The sequence below is a fragment of the Schistocerca piceifrons genome, chromosome 5 (genome assembly GCF_021461385.2).
Source record: "Schistocerca piceifrons isolate TAMUIC-IGC-003096 chromosome 5, iqSchPice1.1, whole genome shotgun sequence".
Lineage (NCBI taxonomy): Eukaryota > Metazoa > Arthropoda > Insecta > Orthoptera > Acrididae > Schistocerca > Schistocerca piceifrons.
Window position 1 is genome coordinate 462,245,652 of NC_060142.1, and position 27,144 is coordinate 462,272,795.

Genomic DNA, 27,144 nt, shown 5'->3' on the forward strand with positions numbered 1-27,144 from the left:
CAGTAAATCAACTAAAAAAACGAACACCTCAACCAGCCGTCTTGCCTCACCTACAGCTATCACGTATGGCGCCAAAGATTAACAGTCAGTGTTCACATATATTGTCTGTTGGCTAAAACGGTTTCTACAGTGGTTTCAATAGCCCATAAACAGACGAAAAAAATCGCAACACCAAAAAATAATTAATGTAGAGTAATGGAATTTCGGGAATACATTTGTCTAAGTATATTTAAGTGATTAACATAGCAAGATCACAACTTAATGTACACGTAAGAGCGACATAAGCCATTGCAAACGTGAAATATGGGATATTAATAACCGGTGTAACCGCCAGAAAGTTTAATGTAAGTAGATGTCAGTTTCTGGGATGGAGTTCCATTTGGTTGGTGTTGCGCCTGGTTGGTCAATACTGGGACAGCTAATAGTGTTTGTGGATGGTGCTGGAGCTGTTTTGTCCGATTATGCCATACTTGTGCTCAATTGGAGACAGATCTGGTGATCGTGCAAGCCAAGACACATGTCGACGCTCTGTGGAGCACGTTGGGTTGCAACAGCGGTATGTGCGCGAGCGCTGTCCTGTTGAAAAACATCCCTCGGACTGCTGTTCATCAATGGCAGCACAACAGGTCGAATCACCAGAGTGATGTACAGTTTTGCATTCAGGGTGAGTGGGATAACCACAAGAGTGCTCCTGTTGTCGAACGAAATCGCAACCTTGACCGTGACTTCAGCTGTACATCCATTGTATCTAGCATTGCCGACAGCTTGCTTGCAGGCCTTCAACCGGCGTCCCTCTAACCAACACGCGACCATTACTGGCACCGAGGCAGAACCTACTTTCATCTGAAAATGCAACAGACCTCCACCCTGCCCTCCAACGAGCTCTAGCTTGATACCATTGAAACTGCAAATGGTGGTGATATATTTGGGATCAGTGGAACGTAGGACAAAGGGCTGACCTTGAAGTAACCGACTTGTAAAAAAGTTCGTTGTGTCACTGTGGTGCTAACTGTTGCTCAGATTGCTGCTGCATATGCAGTATGATGCGCCAGAGTCATGTGCCGAACACCATGGTCTTCCCTGTCGGTTGTGCCACGTAGCCGTCCGGATTCCCGTCTTCTTGCGACCGTTCATTCTGGTGAACACCGCCGCCATCAATCATGTACAGTGGCTACATTCCTGTAAAGTCTTTTTGAAGTCTCGCAGTTAAAAATCGTGTCTTTTTCATGTTAAGTGCTTGCTTAACGGTGGCTAACGACTATGGCAGTTTCATTGTTCACTTACAGGAAATTCCATTTGCGTTATCATATGCGACTGGTGCTAAATTTCAAAAGCCATCATCGCTCAGATATGGAAACACGCCAACCAGCCTTCGTGTATATTGCAGAACTCTTTCTTGGTGTTTCAATTTTTGTCCGTTAGTGTAACCTGTTAGTTGATGGTTGCGTCATTGTGTTGTAGGAGTGTGCATTCCTCATCAGTCCTACTCGAGTATAGTCCTTGCTAGGTGAAGATCATTAGGCAAAGTGGACTGATATGCCAGTAGTTCGTTATATACTTTGTAGGAAACGTGTTACTGAATGACAGTAACGAAATCATGACATGAGATTCGAATAAAACATCGACTTTCATTAACGTGCCAATCTTGGACGACATTCGCTACTTGTTAATTACTGTGCAATATTCTTCCGGCACTCGACAGTAAAATTCAGCATCCTACTTAAATTTTTTCCAACCTTCCTTCGAGCGAGTGTACACAGCCAACCACGTATGAAGACTATACATTAACTACTGCTGTATTCCCACGCACTCAGTAACAATCAATCCAAAAACTTATTGATGAGGCCATGGACGCTTAATCGTGCGTCGTCTCATCTCACAGAGGTTGTATCGATAGAGATGCAGTAAAGGTGACCTGACAAGCTTCAGCCAAAAGGGGAACTGGCTGCTTTTGACTGTCTGTCAGTGCCACATACACCGAAGGCTTCCTCTCCCCCTCCCCCCGCCCGACAAATGAAAAAAAACCCATAGTGGTCCGGAGAAAGTGGTAGTCACGGTACGGGATACCCTTCCCGATCCAACAGTTGGTGAGAATATTGACTAAAATGTTCTCTGACATCAGACAGTAAAGTGAGGTAGATCGCTGTCATACTGCTACCATAATCGTCACCTAAATTCATTCGGGACATGTTCCAACATTTCCGGTAGCTCTTCACGGAGAAAAGGTGCCATAATTTCCCCCACCGATTGCGTTCGGCAAAAAACATGACCAGTTTTATGGCTGTAGACAATACCAGTCCACATATTTCTAAAATCTCGACTGATAATGGAACACACGAGCTGCCCTACAATATTTGAGCTCCCAGACGTGGCGTGACGATTGCGGCTCTTAACTACTTTCTCCCTTCTGAAGGCTACCGTATCAGAAAACAAAACACAATTTTGAAAGTCAGGAATCTTTACAAATTGGTGTTGATACTATTTGCAGGAATCGCTATGCTGGTGACAACCGTCAGCTTTTAGGTCTTGTATCACCTGATATGAGTGGAAGGATGTCCATCTCGTGTTGGACGTTCTACACGTTGTCATTGGAGGTCATTAGTTCCTTTGTTATGCATCGTGCATTGCCCTCAGCTCGCTGAAACACAGCTTCAACAGCCGGCCGCGGTGGTCTCGCGGTTCTAGGCGCGCAGTCCGGAACCGTGCGACTGCTACGGTCGCAGGTTCGAATCCTGCCTCGGGCATGGATGTGTGTGATGTCCTTACGTTAGTTAGGTTTAAGTAGTTCTAAGTTCTAGGGGACTGATGACCACAGCAGTTGAGTCCCATAGTGCTAGTTTCCGTCGGCATGGTCTAAGGGATCCTGTTTTTAGCAGACAGTAAACAAGTCTTGAAAACGTGACACGATTTGGTAAGCTCTTTTCAAGTGTAAACAGTCATTAACAACATGTAAACATCGGTAGGAACTTTCATTCATAAACTACAATAACACACTTGTTTGTTCAGGGACGTGAACACTGTTAGCATTAATAAAAAATACGTACCTTTGGTAGCAGTACGATGAAATTTTTATGTAAATTGAAGGTGTGAGAGAGGGAGTGGGAGGGGAGAGAGAAAGGAGGGGAAAGGAAGGGAACTGAGGATATCAGCTGCATCGGGACTTCATGCATAATCAGCGCCGTTCAGTGAAAATGTGTGTCTGACTGGGACTCAGACTCAATATCGCCTGCTTATTAAGCAATTGCATTAACGGCTGCACCACCTGGACACGTTGTTAATCGCGACTGCACGGATTACTGCTGGAGATCGAACGTAAATGTGCATCTGCCATGGTGGTTGTGGGGTCATAGCCCAACGAGACGTATCAATTATTTGAATGCGTGAGCCCCTCGTGGGGAAAACGTGCACCAGTGATATGAGTCACATAGCAGATGTGTTTCATTTTATCTCATCTAATAGCTCTGCAAATTTGTACATTTAGTTTATCTACATCTGTGCAAAGCCCTGTAGCCATCTGTCCGCCTCCTGGAAGGTTGGCGCGGAGTGGCCGCGCGGTTAGAGGCGCCATATCACGGATTGCGCGGACCCTCCCGCCGAAGGTTCGAGTCCTCCCTCGGGCACGGGTGTGTGTGTTGTTCTTAGCATAAGTTAGTTCAATTATTGTTTAAGTCTAGGGACCGATGACCTCAACAGTTTGGTCCTTAGGAAATCACACCCGTCTGGACACAACTGGGAGGTTCCGAAATTCTCCCACTGAACTGGAATGTATACACCGTTAACAATTCATGTAACTCATGCAGTTCTTGTAGGAACTTCCCCCGATGACATCCACAAAGGTAGATCGGGTGACAGTTTAAAGTCCACTTGGAAATAATCACACAAAACAACCGCACTGAAATTTCCTCAATATCTAAACTCTACCGCGTCTGTTTCGTTCATCGAGCACCATCCCCAGCTACATACAGGTTCCGAAATATGATATATAACCTCTGCCTACTGAGCGCCGACACTCCTCGACTAGATGATCGGAAAGGACTCAGTTACAATACTAAGCTCGCAAAAGGGCGAACTCTTTGAAGGCTTTCAGTACTGGCAGCACTATTTCGTTGATGATCACTTTCTCCCAACTCCATACATTTAAAATACCACCTCGACTACACGGGGCTCATGGGTCGTTTTTTCCTACCCTAGCGAGGGGTGCCGGCAGACTAATCGAATTTTTGGCCCACAAACCGTTTGACGTATCTTACAAAATTCAGGTCTTTCAGTCATTGTTATTCAGGAGCAGAATGTGCACATTTTTAGAGGGCGATTTCATGCTGCTGCTAACAGTGTTCTTTGTCTATAAAATGCTGCTTCCAATTTAAACATTCAAGCGTTTCTTCTCAATGGTTCCTAGAAAACATCTGCCGACATAGAAAAATTCACAGGCCAGCGAGCTGTTAAATATTTCGTGAGGACCTGCCCATCTCCACACCGTCGAGAAGCCGCACCTCCCTGAAACGGGTTGCAGCGTCCATATTAACGAACAGAACGAGTCCACAGTCGGGGCAAGGAAGTGATACACTGAGGTGACAAAAATCATGGTATAGCGATGTGCACATAAGCAAATGCCGGTCGTATCGCGTACACAAGGTATATAAACGGGCAACGCATTTGCGGAGCTCTCAATTATACCCAGGTGGTTGGCGTCAAAAGTTCCCGACGTGATTATGGCCGCACGACGGGAATTAACAGACCTTGAACGCTAATTAGTGGTTGGGACTACGTGAATGGATTTCTAATTTCGGAAATCTTTAAGGAATTCAGTATTCCGAGATACACAATGTCAAGACTGTACCGAGAAAACCAAAGTTCGGCCATTACCTCTCGCCACAGACAACGCAGTGCCCGACGGCCTTCACTTAACGACCGAGAACAGCGGCGTTTGCGTAGGTCTGTCAGTCGTAACAGACAAGCAATACTACTTGAAATAATGGCACAAATGAATTCCGGGCGTACGACCAACGTACCCGTTAAGACAGTGACGCGTAATTTGATGTAAATGAGCTATGGCAGCAGACGACCGACGCGAGTGCGTTTGCCAACAGCACGACATCGCGTGCAGCGCTTCTCCCGAGCTCGTGACCACATCGGTTGGATCCTTAACTACTGGAAAAACATGGACTGATCAGATCAGTCCCGATTTCATTTGGTTAGAGGTGATATGTTTCGAGTGCAGCGCAGACTCTACGAAGCCATGGATCCAAGTTGTCAACAAGATACTGTGCAGGCTGGTAGTGGCTCCATGATGGTGTGTTCTGCGTTTACGTGGGATGGACTGGGTCCTCTGGTCAAACTGATCTGATAATTGGCGAAATGGTTATGTTTGGCTACTTAGAGACAATTTGTAGCCATTCACGGAGTTCATGCTTCTCTAACAATGACGGAATTTTTATGGATGACACTGCGCCATGTACCGGTCCACAGTTGTTCGCGATTGGTTTGAAGAACATGACGGACAACTCGAGCGAAAGATTTAACGCGACATGAATCCTATTGAACATTTATGGGAGGTAATGAAGAGATTAGTTCGTGCACACAATCCGGCACCGGCAGCACTATCGCATTTATGATTGGTTACACAGGCAGCATGCCTCAGTAATTCTGCAGAGGACTTCGAAAGTTGAGTCCATGCCAAGCTACGCCGCGCAAAAGGAGGTCCGACGCGATATTAGGTTGTATCCCATGGACTTTTGTCAAATGAGTGTATACTACAAGCAAAAGTCATAGTAGATAAATCAGCAATCACGTTGCTATCGAGAAATGTGTACCAAGGCTGCTTGAATAGTCTGTACTAACTGCGCTTCAGGTCTTACGGCGCAACCATAAAAAATTCCTCAAAAACGAAATGCAGGTTTGGAGGTGTTTTCTTCGAGGTGTAGTGGGGATTAGCCTCACGTTCCTCTCCCGGATTTCAGTTTGCTGCTGTAAAGGCGTCCAGCTTTTGACCACGCGCGAACAAGAGATGTGCGCCGATAGCGTGGCGAGCGCCTCGCGATCGGAATCGGGCGGCCCTCACGCGGCCGGGCTCGGTTCGGTTCGGCTCTGCGCGGTCCTTTTGTTGGCCGGTACGTCGTTAGCACGGCGGGTGTGCGCCTGCGCGGTGCGGCGCAGCGCGTCCGCGGGCATTCGCCACGCTCGCGGCTCGCGGCCCTGGTCCCATTAGGGAGAGAATTAATTCAGCGACCGGAACGGCGCGGCCGGCCGCCGCCTCCACCCGGCTGCACCTGCGCCTGCGCACCGCCTGAGACTGGCCGCGGAGCGCGACAGGTGCCTCGGACCTGCAGCCGCGGCCTTCACGCCTTAACCCAGAGGCGACCTCGCCTGGCCGCGTCAGCCGACGCACCACTCTTCTTGTATGGTGCCTTTTCCTGTCTCTAATCATTCTTTCAGTGCCCTTTGTTTTTTTTCTTCGGATGGCACCTAAGCATTTTTTCTTGCCACATTACCATTCCGCTTTAATGAATGTGGTGGACACACACTGTCTGTTTAGTACAGTTAAGCATTTCGTCTCAAACCAAACATTCCATAGCAATTTATATCTGACCACGAATGATTCCGTCGTCATCCACCCCCCCCCACCCCCACCCTCCCCCCGAGTCCTTTTGTATTCCCCTCCTCTGCCTTTTCCCACTCCCTGTAGCGTCTGCCCAGCACCGCCCCCCCCCCCCCCTTCTGGGTCCTCATCCTCCATCGGCTCCTTTCCCCCCTTCCCCCCCTCCCTTCGTTTTTCCTCTCCTTCCACCATTTTTATTTTCCCATCGTCTGTCCAGGTTCCCACCACCTGCCCTCGGCTGTGGTATGTCATATTTGCCAACTTTTTAGTGCAGTGTTCAACTGAATGTTCAGTGTTGTTCGTCTTTACAAAGTGTCGCGAATAGAAATCATGCTGTCGCTGGGTATGAATGTTATATCTCTTGGGAACAGAAACCAGACTGTCGCCGTGTTTCTTAATTGTCAGTCTATTATCTTACCTGTCTGCTTCATATGTATTTTATTAGCATCATCATCCCTTTGCTTCTATGTTTTAAGTTCCACGATTTTTTTCTGCTATGTTACCATTTAGGTCTCCCATTTTATCGCCTGTTTTTATTATATATTATCTTCCTCTTTTTAAAACAAATTCTGTAGGCTGACGAGTGGCATACTAAGCTGCTGCCAGCCCGCCCCCTTTGGGGGGAATCAAAACTCAATAAAGAAAAAAGAAAAAAAATCCGTCGTCTTCTTCCATGCTGGTGGAAGGTTGAGAGAAGACAACTGCTAAATATTTTAGTAAGAATTTTTTTTTTCTTTCATGTATATTTTCTGGTGTTAGTCTCGCCTCCGTAGCCTTGGACGCCATCCCACGAATGTGCATTGCCGCATGACTCGGAGGTAAGCTGACTCGAATCCTACTGGCGGATGGAATTATCAGTGACTGTATTTGGCTGTCAAGGGGAGGAGAGATAGTGGCTTAAAAATGCTAACTGCCAGTCTTTGTGCCAATGTGCTATTGTTAAATTTCATACCTCCCCACATTGTCTGATGAACTGAGGGCACATGACACTCCTGAAGGTGATCAGTCCTTCAGATAGGAACGCTAAGCTCTGTAGGTCCATTGGAGGTAGTCGTGGTGTCGAGCAACACGTTTCACCCTCTTCCTTTCCTTGTCATCATCATCATGCAACATACACTCCTGGAAATGGAAAAAAGAACACATTGACACCGGTGTGTCAGACCCACCATACTTGCTCCGGACACTGCGAGAGGGCTGTACAAGCAATGATCACACGCACGGCACAGCGGACACACCAGGAACCGCGGTGTTGGCCGTCGAATGGCGCTAGCTGCGCAGCATTTGTGCACCGCCGCCGTCAGTGTCAGCCAGTTTGCCGCGGCATACGGAGCTCCATCGCAGTCTTTAACACTGGTAGCATGCCGCGACAGCGTGGACGTGAACCGTATGTGCAGTTGACGGACTTTGAGCGAGGGCGTATAGTGGGCATGCGGGAGGCCGGGTGGACGTACCGCCGAATTGCTCAACACGTGGGGCGTGAGGTCTCCACAGTACATCGATGTTGTCGCCAGTGGTCGGCGGAAGGTGCACGTGCCCGTCGACCTGGGACCGGACCGCAGCGACGCACGGATGCACGCCAAGACCGTAGGATCCTACGCAGTGCCGTAGGGGACCGCACCGCCACTTCCCAGCAAATTAGGGACACTGTTGCTCCTGGGGTATCGGCGAGGACCATTCGCAACCGTCTCCATGAAGCTGGGCTACGATCCCGCACACCGTTAGGCCGTCTTCCGCTCACGCCCCAACATCGTGCAGCCCGCCTCCAGTGGTGTTGCGACAGGCGTGAATGGAGGGACGAATGGAGACGTGTCGTCTTCAGCGATGAGAGTCGCTTCTGCCTTGGTGCCAATGATGGTCGTATGCGTGTTTGGCGCCGTGCAGGTGGCCGCCACAATCAGGACTGCATCCGACCGAGGCACACAGGGCCAACACCCGGCATCATGGTGTGGGGAGCGATCTCCTACACTGGCCGTACACCACTGGTGATCGTCGAGGGGACACTGAATAGTGCACGGTACATCCAACCATCATCGAACCCATCGTTCTACCATTCCTAGACCGGCAAGGGAACTTGCTGTTCCAACAGGACAATGTACGTCCGCATGTATCCCGTGCCACCCAACGTGCTCTAGAAGGTGTAAGTCAACTACCCTGGCCAGCAAGATCTCCGGATCTGTCCCCCATTGAGCATGTTTGGGACTGGATGAAGCGTCGTCTCACGCGGTCTGCACGTCCAGCACGAACGCTGGTCCAACTGAGGCGCCAGGTGGAAATGGCATGGCAAGCCATTCCACAGGACTACATCCAGCATCTCTACGATCGTCTCCATGGGAGAATAGCACCCTGCATTGCTGCGAAAGGTGGATATACACTGTACTAGTGCCGACATTGTGCATGCTCTGTTGCCCGTGTCTATGTGCCTGTGGTTCTGTCAGTGTGATCATGTGATGTATCTGACCCCAGGAATGTGTCAATAAAGTTTCCCCTTCCTGGGACAATGAATTCACGGTGTTCTTATTTCAATTTCCGGGAGTGTATATACTGTACATGCATTCATTACACTAACCTAAACTCTACAAATACACATACTGAAGGGTGTTTGGTTAAAAATTGTAATAATTGTTAAAGCCTGTTGAAAGATGTATGTAAATGTGTAAAGCTCCGTCTCTGACAATACTGTCCTTATCTACCCTTTTTTTCTAAAAATTGCAAGGCAATGTAGTGAAACTTTATTATTGTTATCACTAACTCTGAATGTAGCCATACAACGTATATAACGAAAACCCTTATTCCGACATTTTCTGAACCCTTCTTCTATCGGACATGTCAGTATTGTAACACTGAGATAGAGAGAGAGACAAAGAAAGAGATAGAGAAAGAAATTAATTACGCTTGGTATAAATCATGAAAGGTCAGTTGTCTAATAGCTGACTGTGAATTTTAAAATATTCTCTAACATCTCCTAATAATTATAATGCAATGTTCCTTTACGCAACAGGCAACTTACCTCGTCTTTGCGCTGAAACTACGTGACCAGCAGCATGCTAAAATAATTCAAACTGCGTTTTCCGATGTGAACAGTGGCAAGAGTTGCCGAGAACACCAAATTTCAAGCATTACCTCTCGCCACGGACACCGTATTGGCCGACAGCCTTCACTTAACGACCGAGAGCAGCAGTTTTTGCGTAGATTTTTCGGTACCAACAGTCAAGCGACTATGCGTGGGATAATCGTAGAAATCAATGTAGCACGTACGGCAAACGTTTCCATAAAGACAGTGCAGCGAAATTTGGCATTAATGGGCTGTGGCAGCAGACGACCGACGCAAGTGCCCTTGCTAACAGCATGGTATCGCCTGCAGCGCCTCTCCTGGGCTCGTGACCATATCGGTTGGACCTTAGAAAACTAAAAAAAACTGTTGCCTGATGAAATGAGTCCCGAATTCAGTTGGTAAGAGCTGATGATAGGATGCGAGTGTGGCACAGATCCCACAAAGCGATGGATCGAAATTGTCAACAAGGCACTGTGCAAGCCGGTAGTGGCTCCATAATAGTCTGGGCTGTGTTTACATCGAATTGACTTCCAACTGAACAGATCATTGACTGGAAATGGTTATGTTTGGCTACTTGGAACCCATCTGCTGTCATCCATGGACTTCACATGTTCAAACACCGGCGTTATGTCACCGGGACACAATTGCTTGGGATTTGTTTGAAGAACATGTTGGACAACTCGAGCGAATTATTTGGTCACCCACTTCACGCGACGTGAATCCCATAGAAAATTTACGAAACGTCATCGAGAGGTCAGTTCGAGTAAATTGTGGACGGCAATAGAGGCAGAATGGCTTAATATTTCTGCAGGGGAGTCCAGCGACTTGTAAGAGTCCATGCCACGTCGTGTTACTGCACTGAGCAGGACAGGAGGAGGAACGACACGATATTAGGAGGTATCACACGGCTTTTGTCACCTCAGGTACTACTCAAGCCACTGTCCAGTGCAAGGCGCATGGCGCATACTAGCAAAATTATAGATTTTTTCCTATTTCATTTTTGCATTGATCGAGGGGAAAATGCATGTTAATATACCTATTTACGCGTACTAATATCTCTCTTTCTGTTGTCATGTTCCCTACGAGACATCCTCCTTCGAACCCACGATCTCCTAGTTTACCCAACGGATTTCGCAAGAACTTCATTTTCTTTCGTCTGAGTACGCCCATTTGTGTTCCCCGAGCGTTTTTGTTAGACTTTCGTTAGAGCGATGCCCATTTGTTACGCGCGGCACTGAATTACGGCAATTCTGTCGCCATGCCTACTTTGTAAGGACTCCTATGACTGGAAAAAATAAAATTTAATCTAAAATTGATCGCAGTAGTATCTTGTATGCCGTTTTCTTGACAGATACATTCCATTTTACGAGAGCAGTTTCGACAAATGCTAGTCCCAATCGTCTTCTCCAGTAGTTATTTAACGTACGTAGCCAATTTCATGTCGTTTCTTAAATGATGTGACGTGCTCAAGATGTTGGTTAGTAAACTTATCATCAGGCTATAGAGTTCTCTTTCTTCGTTATAGTCACTGTCTTCTACTGATCCGCTTTTGAAGGAAGCTGCCATTCTTTACATCAAAAGGAATGGTTTCCAATACTTTTTGTGATTCCTTATGATCGTCCAACGAAGATCTTTCCTGTCCTCACAAACAATGCTGCTGGTAATGGCCCATAAATCGTTTACGAATATTGAAAACATTAGATGTTCTATTATTCTTCCTTGGGGTACACCCGATGTTACCTTAGTTTGACGTCCAGTTTAACGTTTTTGATTCTACTAGTCAACTAATCCTCCCACGTTCATCTGATTTCGATATCGCATCAGAGTCAAAGGATCACTATTTCAAAACCCTGTAATTGTCTGCTTTTGCGACGCAGAAGTTTGGAACTTGGCTCAAAGGTTCTTACAACCGTACTCCGTAATGCTGCACAAGGATGGGCCCCTGCGATATCACGGGCTCGGGAAGGTTCAGACAGCGAGCTGTTGACGCATGCGAGTAAGAAGACAGAGCTTAAGAAGACACAGCTAAGAGGTTATGTGAGATGTAAGCTGGGTTAATGAGGTCACAGTGAAACCAAATGTCACCATAATTCTTCCAAAAGCCACCATGGACGTGTCACATACCCACATTTCATCCCTTCTTTTGACACCTCTGCGATGGAGGTCAGAACCTCGCCGGCCAGCGTTTGAAATCACGCGGCTTTCTTGCGGTGGGGCCGAGGAAAACGTTTCAGACCCATCGACGCTCACAATGGACACGAAAAGACCTCAGGGGCTGGATTAAAGAGCGTCATTGAAACCAACCCTTCCTTAGGACGTCGATTTCCACACATTTCCGGGTCGGGAGAGACAGTTAGTAGTGCTAAGATCAACAGGATGACGTTATAGCCAACCTTTGACACTGCTGATCCTAGTGCTATGAACAATAGGATGACGTTGTAGCCAACCTTTGACACTGCTGACAAATTCCCCTCCCCTCCTCCACCCCCCCCCCCTACCCCATACATGATGAAGTCCTCCTCTAAGAATTGCAGTATGACCGCAGGTTTTGTTCTGTTGCACAGGGCGATGAAATCTGGTGCCAGGTCACCCACCTTACACACAAGATTTCGTACGTGTCGACACCTTGCTGCCTTAAGCGTCGCCAAGGCCGATGGTGAAGTAGCAGAACGCCACGCTTTTGCACCAATATAGACAGGATTTTAGACAACTTTGAGCCGAATTTAAAACTTACATGTCGCAATGGGAGACAATTACGGGGATTCGAAGATGTAATCCCTTATTTGTGTTGCGCAGTATAGTTACAGCACGCGTGAGACATTTGCAATCCACAGACTTGTTCAGTCTCATACATCTTCAGTATATCCCGCCGATCTGGATGTACCAATTTTACTTGAAAAATATTATAATTGTAAAACTGCTCAGACCAATGACCTATACCGTGGTAATGGAGTCTCAAATAACTGCTCCTGTAATTCAGAGAACTATTATGTCAAAGATTTGATACGAGAACAGGTACTGCAAATAAGTATATTGAATCGGGTCTCAGAAAACCTAATCGACGTGGACGTCTCGTGTCGGGGGAAACCAGTACAAGGGACACGAATATAACAACATTTTCGACGTCATAATAACGTAAAAGTCGCCAACCCGAAATACAATTTACAGAAAATAAATGGTAAGGATAAGGAAGTATGGGTTTGTGAACGAATTATGAGATTCATGAGTGTCATTACTACATGCATGTGCTGAAATTAGACCAGCAGGAGACAGCAATATCGGGGTTTTAGTTCTTAAAACCACCGACGGAAGTAGCATCATTCTGTTTCTTCTGTCGCATCGTGCCGGTATAGATATTTGTCTCAGGAGTGTACAATGCTTGCATAGTTATATTGATTTTCAAGCAAAGGTAGTACATGCAGGCTTTAAGTGTATATCCAGGTTTTACGTGAGGTAATACGATTCTGCGAATTTCGATTGACTCGTGTATAGGATGTAAGCACCTGGCGATGAAATCTATAGCTTGTAAATGTAACTTCTATAAACGAAGGTGGAGAGAAGAAGCATTTTCGAATGTCTCATTTTGAGAACGTGGTGTCCTGCTATATCTCGTCGACGTGGAAGAAAGATGACGATGTCTGCGATAGTCAACTGTCGATTGTTGTTTTATGTACATTTGCTAATGAATTTTACAGAACTTTACTGAACGTACGGTCTTTACGTATGTTGGGTGACGTGAGATTTGCGTGAGTTGGTCTCGGTAGACTAACAGCACCGTTTGATTTCCATTTTACGGGATTGAGCTCGCGAGGTCATTTTACAAAAGTTATTTGTTACAATTTTTGCCAATAAAAGTAATAAACTTTGCATATTAGGTCACGAAAATGTTTCTACTCTTTAACTTATTCATATCCAGTCGTATTACACGTTTCAGTACCCTGCCATCAACAGATAGTAGAGATAAAATGAAAGAAGTACGGCTTCAGAGGCAAGAAAAGATGTGTTAAACTTGTCAATAAGCATCTCGAACCACTTTGAAGGCAATTTTCAGTACACAGTAGCACGGCAAAATAGCAACAAATGTGTCAGAAGCAAGTGGTGGTATTGCTTCGATTTGCTGCAGCGTACTGATCTCTGACTTCAGTCTGGCATAAGCTGCTTCATACGCAAGGTTAATTACACCTTTTTCGATTTTTTTTCGTGAATTTTTATGCGTGATGATAATATCTGTTGATGCATGAATAATACAATATTTTGTGATTCGGGCAGGTTTAGCCACATCACTACTAGGATAATTTATGAAGTAATACGTCCCAACTGACCATGACTCTTACAATGAAATCCTGATAATGCTCGTTCTCCGTACAAATAACGGTTGAATGATTGAGCTTGATTGCTATATTTTGGTTAAGCAATTACCGTAGCCAGACTTCAATTAATAGACAGGTAATCGCACTGAAGCAATCTACTCGTCTTTACCCTATCGGTAGATCCAAAACTTGCCTAGCCAGTGCCACTCGATGCAGACTTCTGAGAAATGAGCTGTAACCATCTCACTTCGTCCGGTACGCATTGTAGTCGACCATGTTTATATGTGACTCATCTGTCAGAAAAGCAACGATTCTGAGGAATATCGACCGAAGCTAAGGCCACTGAATACAGTGTCTTAATACATACAGGGCAAACAAATGTAATTACGAAGATCAATGTAGAGTAGATACTCGAATTTATCATTCATTAAAATCTATTTTTGTTACAGTTTAAACGTAGAATGAAATAACCCAGTCCTAAAGCTGGCTGCTTATTTCTGAACCACTTGTTACAATGAGACTTAAGTTCACGTAAGCATCAGTAACACGTAACAGCATCACTCATTTCTTTTGGCGTAGAGAACATGTCCACATGGATATCTACCGCAGGTATAATAAAACTAATTGAAGGAAGCCTGCTGAAGTAAACTAATTATCTGCAGATAATATAAGCGAAATAACCAAAACCCTCAATGTGATCTTATTCCAAAATTACTTTCAACTTGAAAACGAATTTTACTTGTAAAAAGATGGTCTTCCAATGGGATCCCCAACACTGGGAACGTTGGAAGACATATTCATCAACGTCAAAGAAACTAGAATCTTTGATACAATCTTCTCAAAGAAAGGATACAAAATAGCTACTGGTACAAAGTTGTAGATTATATAACTTGCATAGTAGATGAAACAACAGAGCAAATAAACTTTACATAGACATAAATAGTATACATAAAAACACCCAATTCACCATTGAAAGAGAAACACTTAAGTAAATGTACTTCTAGGATAATGAAGAACGACATTTGACGCCTTCAGATAGCCATCAGCAATAAACACAATTACCCATGCCACGTCCAGCCATTCACAAAATTAAAAATTAGCTGCTCCTCGATCCATTTTATATAAACTGAATAGTATCCTACTCAGCAAATAAAACTATGAAAAAGAATCAACAACAACACAACTCAGAGTCAAAACCAATGGTGTGACACCCATATAGTACAAAAAGTCAATCAAAACATTAAAACATGACTGAAGAAAATTGAAACAAACAAAGAATACAAGCATCACAAAACCCCAAAAACAAGACAGACACTACAACCACGAAGAAACGAAAACAGTAACACTTGTGACATGATTGACAGGAGGAAATGGCACTCTTAAACATACAAACACAAATCAACACACGGAATAGCAAATGTACTAAAGAAACAAGGATTACATATTTAAATCCAGCAATAGACAAACCAGAGAAAACCAGCGAACGGTTACATACCAGCTAGACCGTAAAGAATGCAAATCAGTGTATGTGGTAATGCCAGGCAGAAATTTCAAAACTAGGTATAAAAGACATATAACAATCTGAAAGTTTGAAAATAGCTGTTCTGCCTTTGCCAAACACCTGACAAAACATGGATCTGAACCAATAAGCACCGAATACACACACACACACACACACACACACACACACACACACACACAGATATCCAAGCTACTCACGCAAGGAATAACACACTCGCACGTAACAACACGTGCACATAACAAAACGTGCAGACACACAAAGCAAATGAACAAACCCACAGTTGGTAACACTGCACACTGCAAACACATGCATTCAACATTCAGTGAAAAGTGGAAATGAAATGCTGAAGTAAATGTGGTCAATGAAACACCGAAAATCGTCCATCTGGAGTTTGGAAACCGAGTAAATACTTCTCCAGGACGATACACATGGATTAACAAGGTCAGAAATCGTAAGCAATACCAAATGATAATTTTACTTCACGAAACTTGTTCTCCAAAAGTTGTTTCTAATTTGAACAAAGGAAAACACATTAAATTAACATATTTGTAACTATTATAAAACGCGTTCACTATGTACGTATAACAAGCGGCTGTTTCATGCCCCAGAAAATGCTTCACAAATAAAACAAGTGAAACACGTAAGACAAAATAAAGCTGCCTTAGTTGCCAAGGTGGATTACACATCCATGCACACATGTAATGATGACGTCAGTCATTACTTGCCCTAATCTAAAGTTTCCTATTCGAGGGATTACAAAATACTTAGTTAAGTCAAAGACCATATAGTCAGAAGTCTAGAATTTCTTAAAATAATGATAAACAAAGTGAAAACTGAAGGGATTACATTAGCATGAGGGACAAAAGTAATGACGAAGCGTGACCTCACTGTTGCGAATTTTTGTACACTTACTTTACAAACATTTAAAATTCATACACAAAATTATTATATTTGAACGTTAAATATTTCAAAACAACAGCAAAATTCCATGGCAACGCCGGAATACGACAGCGAAGACATCGAAACGAAAATTACAAAAGAACATAAAATTTGTTATTATTCTTCAATAAGAAGTAAAATTTTCTATACTCTTCCAAATTCAGCGATTTCCACATTTCTGTTAGACATTAACTTCAAAATTTATTCGTTATTGTTGTATTTAGGTCGTTATTCAATAACTTTAATAATTAACAATGACATGATTTTCATCTCAAGAAAGAAGCTACTTTTACTTCCTAGCAAAGTAATTGTCCGTAGTATTAAAATTAATTTTTTCATTGAAAATGTAACTCTCGAAACTTAGAATAATAGCATATAGATCCTGGCCCAGAAGTAATGGTTCAGGATAATGAAGTATATGAAATTATAATCAAAAGGCAAAGGAAAATTTTATCTTGTAAATCACTCAAAATACCGGAAAGCCTTTTACCAAGCTAAAAGTCGGAAGCGGTTTTATCTTACATTTTTAAAAGCTGCAGGTACCACGCATGAGCTGGGTGGCAACTATTATTATGTCTCGTCTCCAGATGCAAATGCTACTTATACTTGAATGAGATTTTCACTCTGTGGCGGAGTGTGCGCTGATATGAAACTTCCTGGCAGATTAAAACTGTGTGCCGGACCGAGACTCGAACTCGGGCAAAGGTCCCGAGTTCGAGCCTCGGTCCGGCACACAGTTTTAATCTGCCAGGAAGTTTCACTACTTATATTTCCTGCGTCAAAATAAACAGTACTCTTTCCTTTATTCCTCTAGAAGCAGCATGGTATTACAGCGTGAAAACTGTAGGGGAAGACAGAGCTTGGAATACATTCACCATATAATTGAGGATGTTGGTCGCAATTGCTACTCTGAGATGAAAAGAGTGGCACAGGTGAGGAATTCGTGGCCAACCCCATCAAAGCAGTCATAAGACTGATGACTAAACAGGAGAAAGAGTAGCAGCATATGTGACCAATGTGCTCCGGCCCTTGAAGTGACTCTTTTAACACCAGAAATTGCCGCACAAATAATCGCTGCGCCAGAGGCACACATCTGTTCTTTTTCACTCGCAGGTGTACCCCGTCTTCCGTTGTCAGAGACCTTTTTTGAGGCCTCGCTTTACAGTAGCTCTACATACTAAAAATCCCCTGGGATTGCCAATGTGTATAACACAGATGTCACAAAACAGTTTTGAATTTATTCGGATAATATTCCATTTACAAAAAATTCATTTTTTATGTTTAGTTTATGACAGCTACACAACAATGAAACTAGTAACATACAACAAAGAACTAAAAACAAATCCCTTTTGTGCAAAGGAAGAAAAGTAAACTCTGGCACTCACTTCGTGAACGGGTTTCTGTCCTTACTGCAGGCAGAGTGCATCATTTGGTTCGCCACGCAACTATTGTTGGGAGGGGGGAGGAGGCGGTACCAGAGTCCGTGGCCTCCGCCACCATTCATCCCAGGAAATATTTTCTGCTCAGCTTTATAGCAGACTTAGTGGAGTTCGGACCGACCTGGAGGGACTAGAACGAAGCAAAATCCCCCTCATACCTGGGATTGAACCCAGGAATTGAACCCAGGACCTCGCGAGTCGGAGTCTAGCACTGCATCTACTACACCAGCAGAGTCGCCCGTGCACAAAATGAATTACGTTAATCGTTTCAGTAGTAATGCTATGTTATAGCGTTACATATTATGGTATTATGCCAAGCACTAACTACTAATTTTTTCGGTGGATAATAACACAATGGATAATTAGTACGCAATAAGGAAAATTCAGCGTTCTTTGTGCGTTGAATGCTACATTTTGCTGACGCAAAATGTTACAACAAAATTGTTAACAGCCTTCATATGTCTTGATGACTAAAACCAAAAGGGCACTTTAGGTAAGATTTCTGTCTTACATTTAGCGAAAAGTTTTGTTATATGTCATGCGTAGAGGTGCTTTTGCCAATTAATATAAGTTCCGTATCAGGAGAATCTACTTCTCTTTCACGTAGCTGCTCACTGGTTCTTCCCATCACAGAAAGGTGCCCGTACATGGTACTGAACGCGGATCCCTCGTATGGCTGCCAGATTTGCTGACCACCGAAGTACCAAGTCCTTAGAAAGGAACTTTTTTTTACTGATTTTGTTTTCAGAAACCTGTAGCACCAATGCTGCGAGTTAGGAACTGAGCGTACAGACTTGATTCGCCGTAACACGAAATTAAATGTTTTCCTGTTACAATGTTCCTCTGGACTGTACTAGTTAATCCACGCAACACGCGCGGATCGTGAGGAAGATCTGTGTAGTTGAAACGGCCACCACGTCAGAAACGTGATTAGCGGCTGTTCGGGTCACGGAGGGAGATGCTGTTTGTAATACCTGTGACTGCTCGCAGCCTTCCTGACGAGTGATTTATACGCAACCAGTTTTTGCCGGCCCCCCCAGTAGCCTCAGCGCCTGCGTCAAACAAGGATTTCACGTCTCTTTAATTTGTTTCACTCGGTGTGGCGAATCGCAGCGTGGCTCTCACTCCACAGGTTTCTCTTTGGAACTGATTCTACGTTCACATCAGAGTCTACGTTACGTTGTTTGTTTTGCTCTTTACGTCGGGAAAGCCGCGGCAGGTGCCGACTCGCACACGGAGCGTAGCTTCCAACAACAGACAGGTGTTACTCGATCTCTATATTTTTATTTTGGTATTAACTGATTTTTGCCTTTCTGTAAGACTTAAGTGAATAGAAAACTGTCAAATGGTTCAAATGGTTCTGAGCACTATGGGACTTAACATCTGTGGTCATCAGTCCCCTAGAACTTAGAACTACTTAAACCTAACTAACCTAAGGACATCACACACATCCATGCCCGAAGCAGGATTCGAACCTGCGAAGAAAACTGTCCTTGACGCAAATGATAGTTAGCATTTTTAAGAGAGTACTCAAAGAATCAAGGAAAGAAAAAATTTCAAAGGCGAAAGTGGCAGTATGGCTTTATATCTAAAGTCTGGAAGTGTGACGAGATATGGGGGCTCGAAGACTGAACATATGCAGTGGTCAATAGTATGAACTTTCTCGTAGGTAACAGATGACTGTATGGTACCTGAATACTACAAAAAAACTACATAGAGCATGAAGTTATTGAAGAGTTCAGTCCGGACGTTTGGCTAATGTAGCGTATTCATAATGACAGAATTTTATTCTGGATCGACATGGAGATATGTTCCGTTGTGTTGATAAATGTGTCCGAAAACTATTTATGTGGTATAAGCTATTCCGGGTAATTAGTCTGTTGTCGGTTGTCACAAAGGTTACATCGGGTTTGGAAGTATCTGCGATTATTTATTTTCTTCAAAAATCGATCAGAGAATCTGTATTAAATTTTGCTATAAGACGGGAATATAGTGCAGAAAACTTTTATAATTGCCAACTGCTGTATGTGGTGACTCTTTTACTTTTATCTATTTGTTTTGAATCATTAGTCTTCTGACAGATTTAATGAAACCTGCCACGAATTCCTCTCCTGTACCAACATCTTCAGCTCAGAGTATTACTTGCACCCTACGTTCTCAATTACTTGCTGTATGTATTCCGATCTCTGTCTTCCCCTACATTTCTTACCCTCTACAGCTCCCTCTATTAGCATGAAAGTTATTTCATGATGTATTAGCACATGTGCTATCATTCTGTCCCTTCTTCTTGTTAGCGTTTCCCGTGCATCCCTTTCCTTTGCCGATTCTGCTCGCAACCTCCTCATTTCTCATGTTATCAGTCCACCTCGTTTCCAAAATTCTTCTGTAGGACCACATCTCAAATTATTCTATTCTCTTCTGTCCCTGTTTTCCAACAGTTCATATTTCACTACCATACAATGCTGTACCCAAACATACAGTCAGAGAAGTATCTTCCCCAAGCTAAGGTCTATGTCTGATACTAGTAGACTTTTCTTAGTAAGGAATACCGTTTTTGCCAGTGCTAGTCTGCTTTAATTCTCCTTGCTCCGTCCATCATGGGTTATTTTGCTGCATATGTGAAAGAATTACACTGCGTTTAAAATCAAGAGTTTACGAGAAGTATAAATGTTTCGAAGAAGGCCGTAAAAAGAATGAAGATTATGAGCTCCCTGGACTACCAGCACATAATCAATTGATGAAATCGAGGAAAAACTGAGAAATGGTTATAAAGAATCGCTGACTTACAATTACAGAATTAATTGATGATGTTCACTGATGATGTTCACATACCAGCCGCGCAGAATGACCGTGCGGTTAGACGCGTCATGTCACGGACTGCGCGGCCCCTTCCGACTGAGGTTCGAGTCCTCCCTCGGCCATGGGTGTGTGTGTTGTTCTTAGCATAAGTTTGTTTAAGTTAGTTTAAGAAGTGTTTAAGGCTAGGGACCGATGACCACAGCAGTTAGGTCCCTTAGAAATTCACACACATTTCAACATTATTGTTCACTTATCAGTTCTCTCATCACATAAACATTTTTTCTGGTATTTTGGGTATGAAACTTGTGACCACACAGTTTGTTGAATTTCGAAAAAAAAGCTACATATGCAAGTTGCTAAGGAGTCATTAGATGAAGTCAACAATGCCGTGGAACTACTGAAACGGGTGACGAAACATGGGTTAACAGTTATGGTGTCGAAACTAAAGATCAATATTCCCAATAGTAGCGTTCTGGATCCGAAACAGAAAGAGACTCTACAATGTGGTCAAATGTGAAAGCTAGGTTGTGTTCTTCGTTTCCAGCAGAATAGCACGTTAAGATTTCTTGCCACGCCGTCAAGTTTTCAGTAATGAATACTACGTATAAGTTCATCGCCGTTTTCGTGGACAAGCCGAAAAAATACGCTAGGGTTCGTAGCGAAATAATTCAAGGCCTTTGCATTAGGATAACGCACCTGGTCACACGTCTTTCATTGTTCGTGAATTTTTGGCCGAAAACACTACTGTTATAATGAGTCATCCTCCGCATTCGCAAAGACATGGTCCGTGGTAACTTTTTCTGATCTCACACACATAGAAAATCTAAAAGCGCCATCGTTTTACAATCATAGACGAAGTTAAAAACACATGGCTGAGCTAAAATCTGTCGCAAAGATTTAGTTACAGAACTGTTTCAAGGACTGAAAAATAGATGGAGTAAGTGTGTAATAATACAATGGGAACAATTTTGATGGGCATATCATTGACACAGACGAGTAAACAAAACTATTTCCAGAAATAAAATTTCCGTTATTTGTTGAACACCCCTTGTACCCTAAATAAAAGTTGAACACCGCCATCCTCATTTTGTCGAAAATACCCACATTATCGAGAGGAATACCGGACGTCTTTCAATATTTTGATCTCCCACATTAGCATAATTTTATTTCAAATTTTATAGCTGGAAAACACTGAGCAATTTTCACTGCATGCACAGGACTATCACTGCTTATAATCAAACACCATCTGATTTAGATGCTTGAACAAAAGCTGATGGTGACAGTGGCTGAAAGAAACTCAGCTTAACGTCGGGGGCTATACTATGAGTCCCATCATAGCGTCAATGTGTTAATAGCTGTGATGGAAATCTGTCTCTTGCTCACAAATTTATTTTTATATTGCTCTGTCTTTTTTCCTTTATTGTGATTTAATTCCCCTGCCCCGGCCAATCCGCCAGTCTTCAGCCGAGTGACATAACAGCTAGTAAAACGAGAAGATTATAATATAAAGGCGAAGAAAAGGGGGACATAAAAACAGAGTAAGGGGAGACAATGGTGGGAAAATATACACTGACATGGAGATGTTCATGGGGGGACAATTAAAAAAGTCTACAAAAGGTTAAAGAAACACAGTTGGCGATTCGTAGACCACAAAAAAGACACTGAAGTGATACGCAAAGGTTAAAAGTTGGCCATAGTATTAAAACTCTCCAGAACAAAGGCACCTTAAACCCACTCCCTGCCAAGGGAGAGGCCTGAGGAGATGGAAAAAGAGGGGAGAGCAAGATCCAGTGGGGGAGGGGGTGGGATGAAAGTAACAGCGGAGTCAGGAGTCAGGGGATGTACCAAGAGACAGGGGGCAGGTGGGCAGGAGATGAAGATGGATGAGAAGGCAGGAGGGAGTGCAGGGACACTGAAGGGGAGAACAGGAGAGGGAGGAGCTATAGGAGGGGGGGAAAGCCACTTAGGAGATGGGACGGGGAGGAGAGGTAGTCCTGAGGAGGAGGTAGGAGGAAGGTGGGGTTAGAGTTGGTAGGAGGGGTTGACGTCAGGTAGAAGTTCACCGTCTGGGAGGGGTAGGTGCTGGAATTACTCTCCTTTTGCTTTGCTCTCCTTTTATACAGTTTTTCCATCGTGGTAACGTACACACATGGGATAGTTTTATAATGGACGCGTCGGCCGGTGTGGCCGTGCGGATCAAGTGCTTCAGTCTGGAACCGCGTGACCGCTACGGTCGCAGATTCGAATCCTGCCTCGGGCATCGATGTATGTGATGTCCTTAGGTTAGTTAGGTTTAAGTTGTTCTAAGTTCTAGGGGACTGATGACCACAGATGTTAAGTCCCATAGTGCTCAGAGCCATTTTATAATGGACGCAGGTCCTGAAATGTGAATCAGTGGCATTAAAATCAGACTTGGAGGTAATTCTATTTAAAAAAATATTTCATCTTATCACAGGTAACAATTCGGTAGTACTCGTAGTTCACTAATGAACAAATTTATTTCCGCTTCAGTCACGGAGTTGCACGTATTCCAGTGGTACACTAGGCACAACCAGATAACATACTTGACGGGTCCTTGGTCGCCTTGTGAGATATTAGTGACACCACAGACGGATTGCGCGGAAAGTGACAAACCAGGATAATTTCATGCCTAGAGAAAGCTGCTCTTAACGCCGTGTCAGGTGTGCGTGTGCGTAGGAAGGAACCGGCATGTAATAGCTCTACTGGCGAAAGTGGTAATGTTCACTGCAGCTGGTCTGATTGTATCAGCCTTGCTAGTGTTGAGCCAGCCGTATTTTCCTGGAACCATTTCGCGATCCCCGCGCGGTGTCGGTCCGCATGCAGAGAGACCAGCAGGGCGCAGTCGAGTGCCTCTCCACCGTCGCAGTCTTGGCATGACCACAGTGCTGGCCTAGAACAATGCAAGCACGCTGTGGGCGCGCACTAGAGAGCCTGGAAGGTGACCCTGACATCAGCTGGTCCTGGGAGGCAAAGGTCCTTTGCGATAAGTGGCAACCGTGTGAAATATGAGGGTTAGTGTTGGGGTTCCACGGAAATTGAGGAGTCAGCAGCGAAGCCAAGCGGTAGCCCCGAGAGAGGACGATGCAAGTAGCTCAATCTACAGTTGTGCTCTCTCCGACGGTGGTGGAAACGTGGCTCATGGGGGTTTCTGTGGGAATGCGATAGGAGGGATACCAAAGTACGAGGGCAGCGCATAAGAAGAAAACGCTACGACTACGCTGCTCTGCAAAACTTCAGGATGAGGTAGACAAAGGAACATCGCATATTAACGACTAGGTAGGAACGAAATAAAGTGTGGAAGCCCGGTCGGGGACAGAAAACTGGACGACACACAGCGGGAAATCAGCGTGACTATAGCGCCAATCGCCCCGCAACACGAGGCAGTTGAATGAAAAAAAAAAGACAGTGTGTGTGTGTGTGTGTGTGTGTGTGTGTGTGTGTGTGTGTGCGTGTGAGTGTGAGTGTGTGTGTGTGTGTGTGTGTGTGTGTGTGTGTGTGTGTATCAACATGCAGCTACGAGGCACTGTGGGGGTGTTTCTCATTACAACATGGCCCGGAGATAATATTTGGACGACTCCACACGGGGAAGAATCGTCGGGAAGCTGGAAGAAATGTAGCTCAGAAGTTTGGAACAGCTCATAGCATTGTTCTATGTGGTGGGGAACTTCCGAACGACAGGCACTTCTGCCTGAAGGAGAAGAGGTCGTGGACTACGGTACACTACAGCAGCAGATAACCGCTACATCGTGCAACACACAAGAAGGATCCCACGTCAAACATCGGGTGCACTTGAAGACATGCGCGGAAAAACGGGCTAACCCTCAAATATGAAGACTCAGAGATGAGTGCTTCCATCTGTTTCTCGATACACGAAATATCAAAATTCATATTGGTCGCACCCCTAAATATCACATTGGGCTAATACAACGCAGGGAATTTCTTGCGTTTAGCTAGATATGATTTCTGTAATGTCAAAAACGGGCAAACCTTCCGCTTCACTCCGGCTAACTTCCAGCGGAAAGAAGCTGAGTAGCTGAGTAGCAAGACAGCCGATAGTGTGCCAAATGATAAACAGACAACAGATAATTAACTGAAATCTGAAACGTTTGGGGGCTGAGGAAGATATTGAATTGAATAAAAGTGTAAACACGAAATATAATCGTTGTGTAATATGTATTTTTCATGTTACCTTCCAATATAAACGAAATGACAGATCAGAAGTAACTGGTCCATACAATACTGATTTTCGCAACAACAAAATAATAATAATAATAATAATAATAATAAAAATCATAAAATAAGTTAAAATCTCTATATGGAACTAGTTTAGAATGAAGTATTCAGTTGGCCCATTCAATACAGAATACTAGTAGTGAACACGGCGGGTGTAGAAATCGAAAATGTTGACGAAGGTGTGAAAAATCAGTGGAAATTATCGAAAGAGCAAGCGTAATCCACAAAACTGGCTCAAAGGAGAAGAGAAGAAGAAGCTAAACAATGATAAAGACTACAGGAATTATAAGGATGTAGTGAAAAAGGCAAATCACAAGGTTCAAATTGAACCTATTCGAGAAAATGCTTCGGTATTGTATTTGCAGGTACACGATTTCCGAAATCTAAGTAACAGTGATCTTCAAAATTATTTGAATGTGTGCATCTGCATCCTGTCAAGCGAATGTATACTGATGATCTAGAGAGAAGTGGGTGGCAGACAGTCAACGTCTATAAGGTTACTGTAGGTGAACTAGACATTCAGATTTGTAAGAAAGCTTGTGTAGCAGTGTTCGGTACAAGCAAAGGACGCCTATGAATGCACAAGAGAGACCATCTGGAACTCCTGAAATTAGTTTCTGTGTTTCATTAGGCAACAAAACACTACACGTACATTCAGAATGATAGATTTCCGTGTAACATAACATAAAAAGATAAACATTTTATTTAAGATGGATAAGCGGGGAAGCCGTAACAATCGCCCAAATAAATGCAGTGAGGAGGACCAGGAATTTGCGTCGGCACATATACGAGTAAACAATTTTCCTACGCAGTCAAGTCACTAATCCAGGTGAAAGAACCCCAACGTGACATATGCGTGGGCAGATATGAACATTAGCAAGATGTGCAGTCTTTATCAAGATAAGTGCGGAAACAGCGACAAGAAACATCTTAGCCTTGGCATGTACTGTAAAATATTTTATCAGTTTTTCAATACTGGCTTTGCAAAACCTCGCTTTGGCATCTGAAGATAGAAATTTTATGCCAGTAAACTGTCAGAAAAAGAAAGAACTAGAAGCAAAATGAACTGTCAAGTTAAACGGGCTAGTACTGCCTATGAAAATCTGAAAACTGACTCAGAATATTCGAAAACTTGTAATTCTGTTACAGTCATTGCTTTCATCAATGGATGCATTATTTTGCAACATCAGACTACGGTGCCATTGAGCCTACTCTAATCATATGTGATGTGTTATCACCAATTTTTCATTATACAGTACTTTTTACTATAGTCAATGGTAATTTGTGGTTGTGGATGCTTGATAATATACAAAACAAATCTTCACATATTATTGTTCTACTTTATTAATTATTATTTTTCGTGTTACCTTCCAATACAAAAGTATATGACAGATCAGAAGTAACTGGTCCACACAATACGGATTTCCATTAAAAAAATAACAATAAAATAACTAGATATAATTTTTGCAGAGTCATTTACACAATCCCATTGCCCTCCATTTCAAAATACTGTGGGTTAGCCCGTGTTCCCGCTCATGTCTTCAGTAACAACCACATTTACCATGACTCCAAGGCAAGATGTATTACGGTCCTCATCGTCACGGCGCCGGCCTGGGGGTGGTCTCTTTTCCCGGCAACCGGTACGTTGTGTTCCGTTGACATCAGCGGCATGCTGCCAGGACCAACGATGACTGGGGTCGTGGGCTTTTCTCGGTTGAGAGCATATTCAGTTTGAGTAGTAATATGGCGAGAGACGGGAACACGTAATATACCCAGGAACATTCGCGAACATGATCGTTTTGGTAATACTGGTGTTATGATGTGGGGAGGTATAATTTGACATGGCGTACTGGTCTCCAAATCTCTGGACATACCACACTACTCAGCGATCTACGTTATTGTGATTCTGTACTCTTTCCCAAAGTGCGACTTTTTATTGGTACATTCTGTCGTCTACTACTACTACTACTACTACTACTACCAGTACTACAGCTACTACGTGTTCAGGCCCAGTGGACCGCACGCATCTATAAGTTTCCTCCTCCAATATATTCTGTCCATTGCTGCTATCCGCCATCCATTCACATCTATTGACACTTTGTTTAAATCTTCATGGAGTCCATCACTCCAACGCTTCTTGGGTCTCCCTCGCGGTCTCTTTCCTGTAGGTGTGAAATCCAGGAGCTTCCCAGGCCATCTGTGATCCTCCATCCGGCCCACTGCATTCGTTT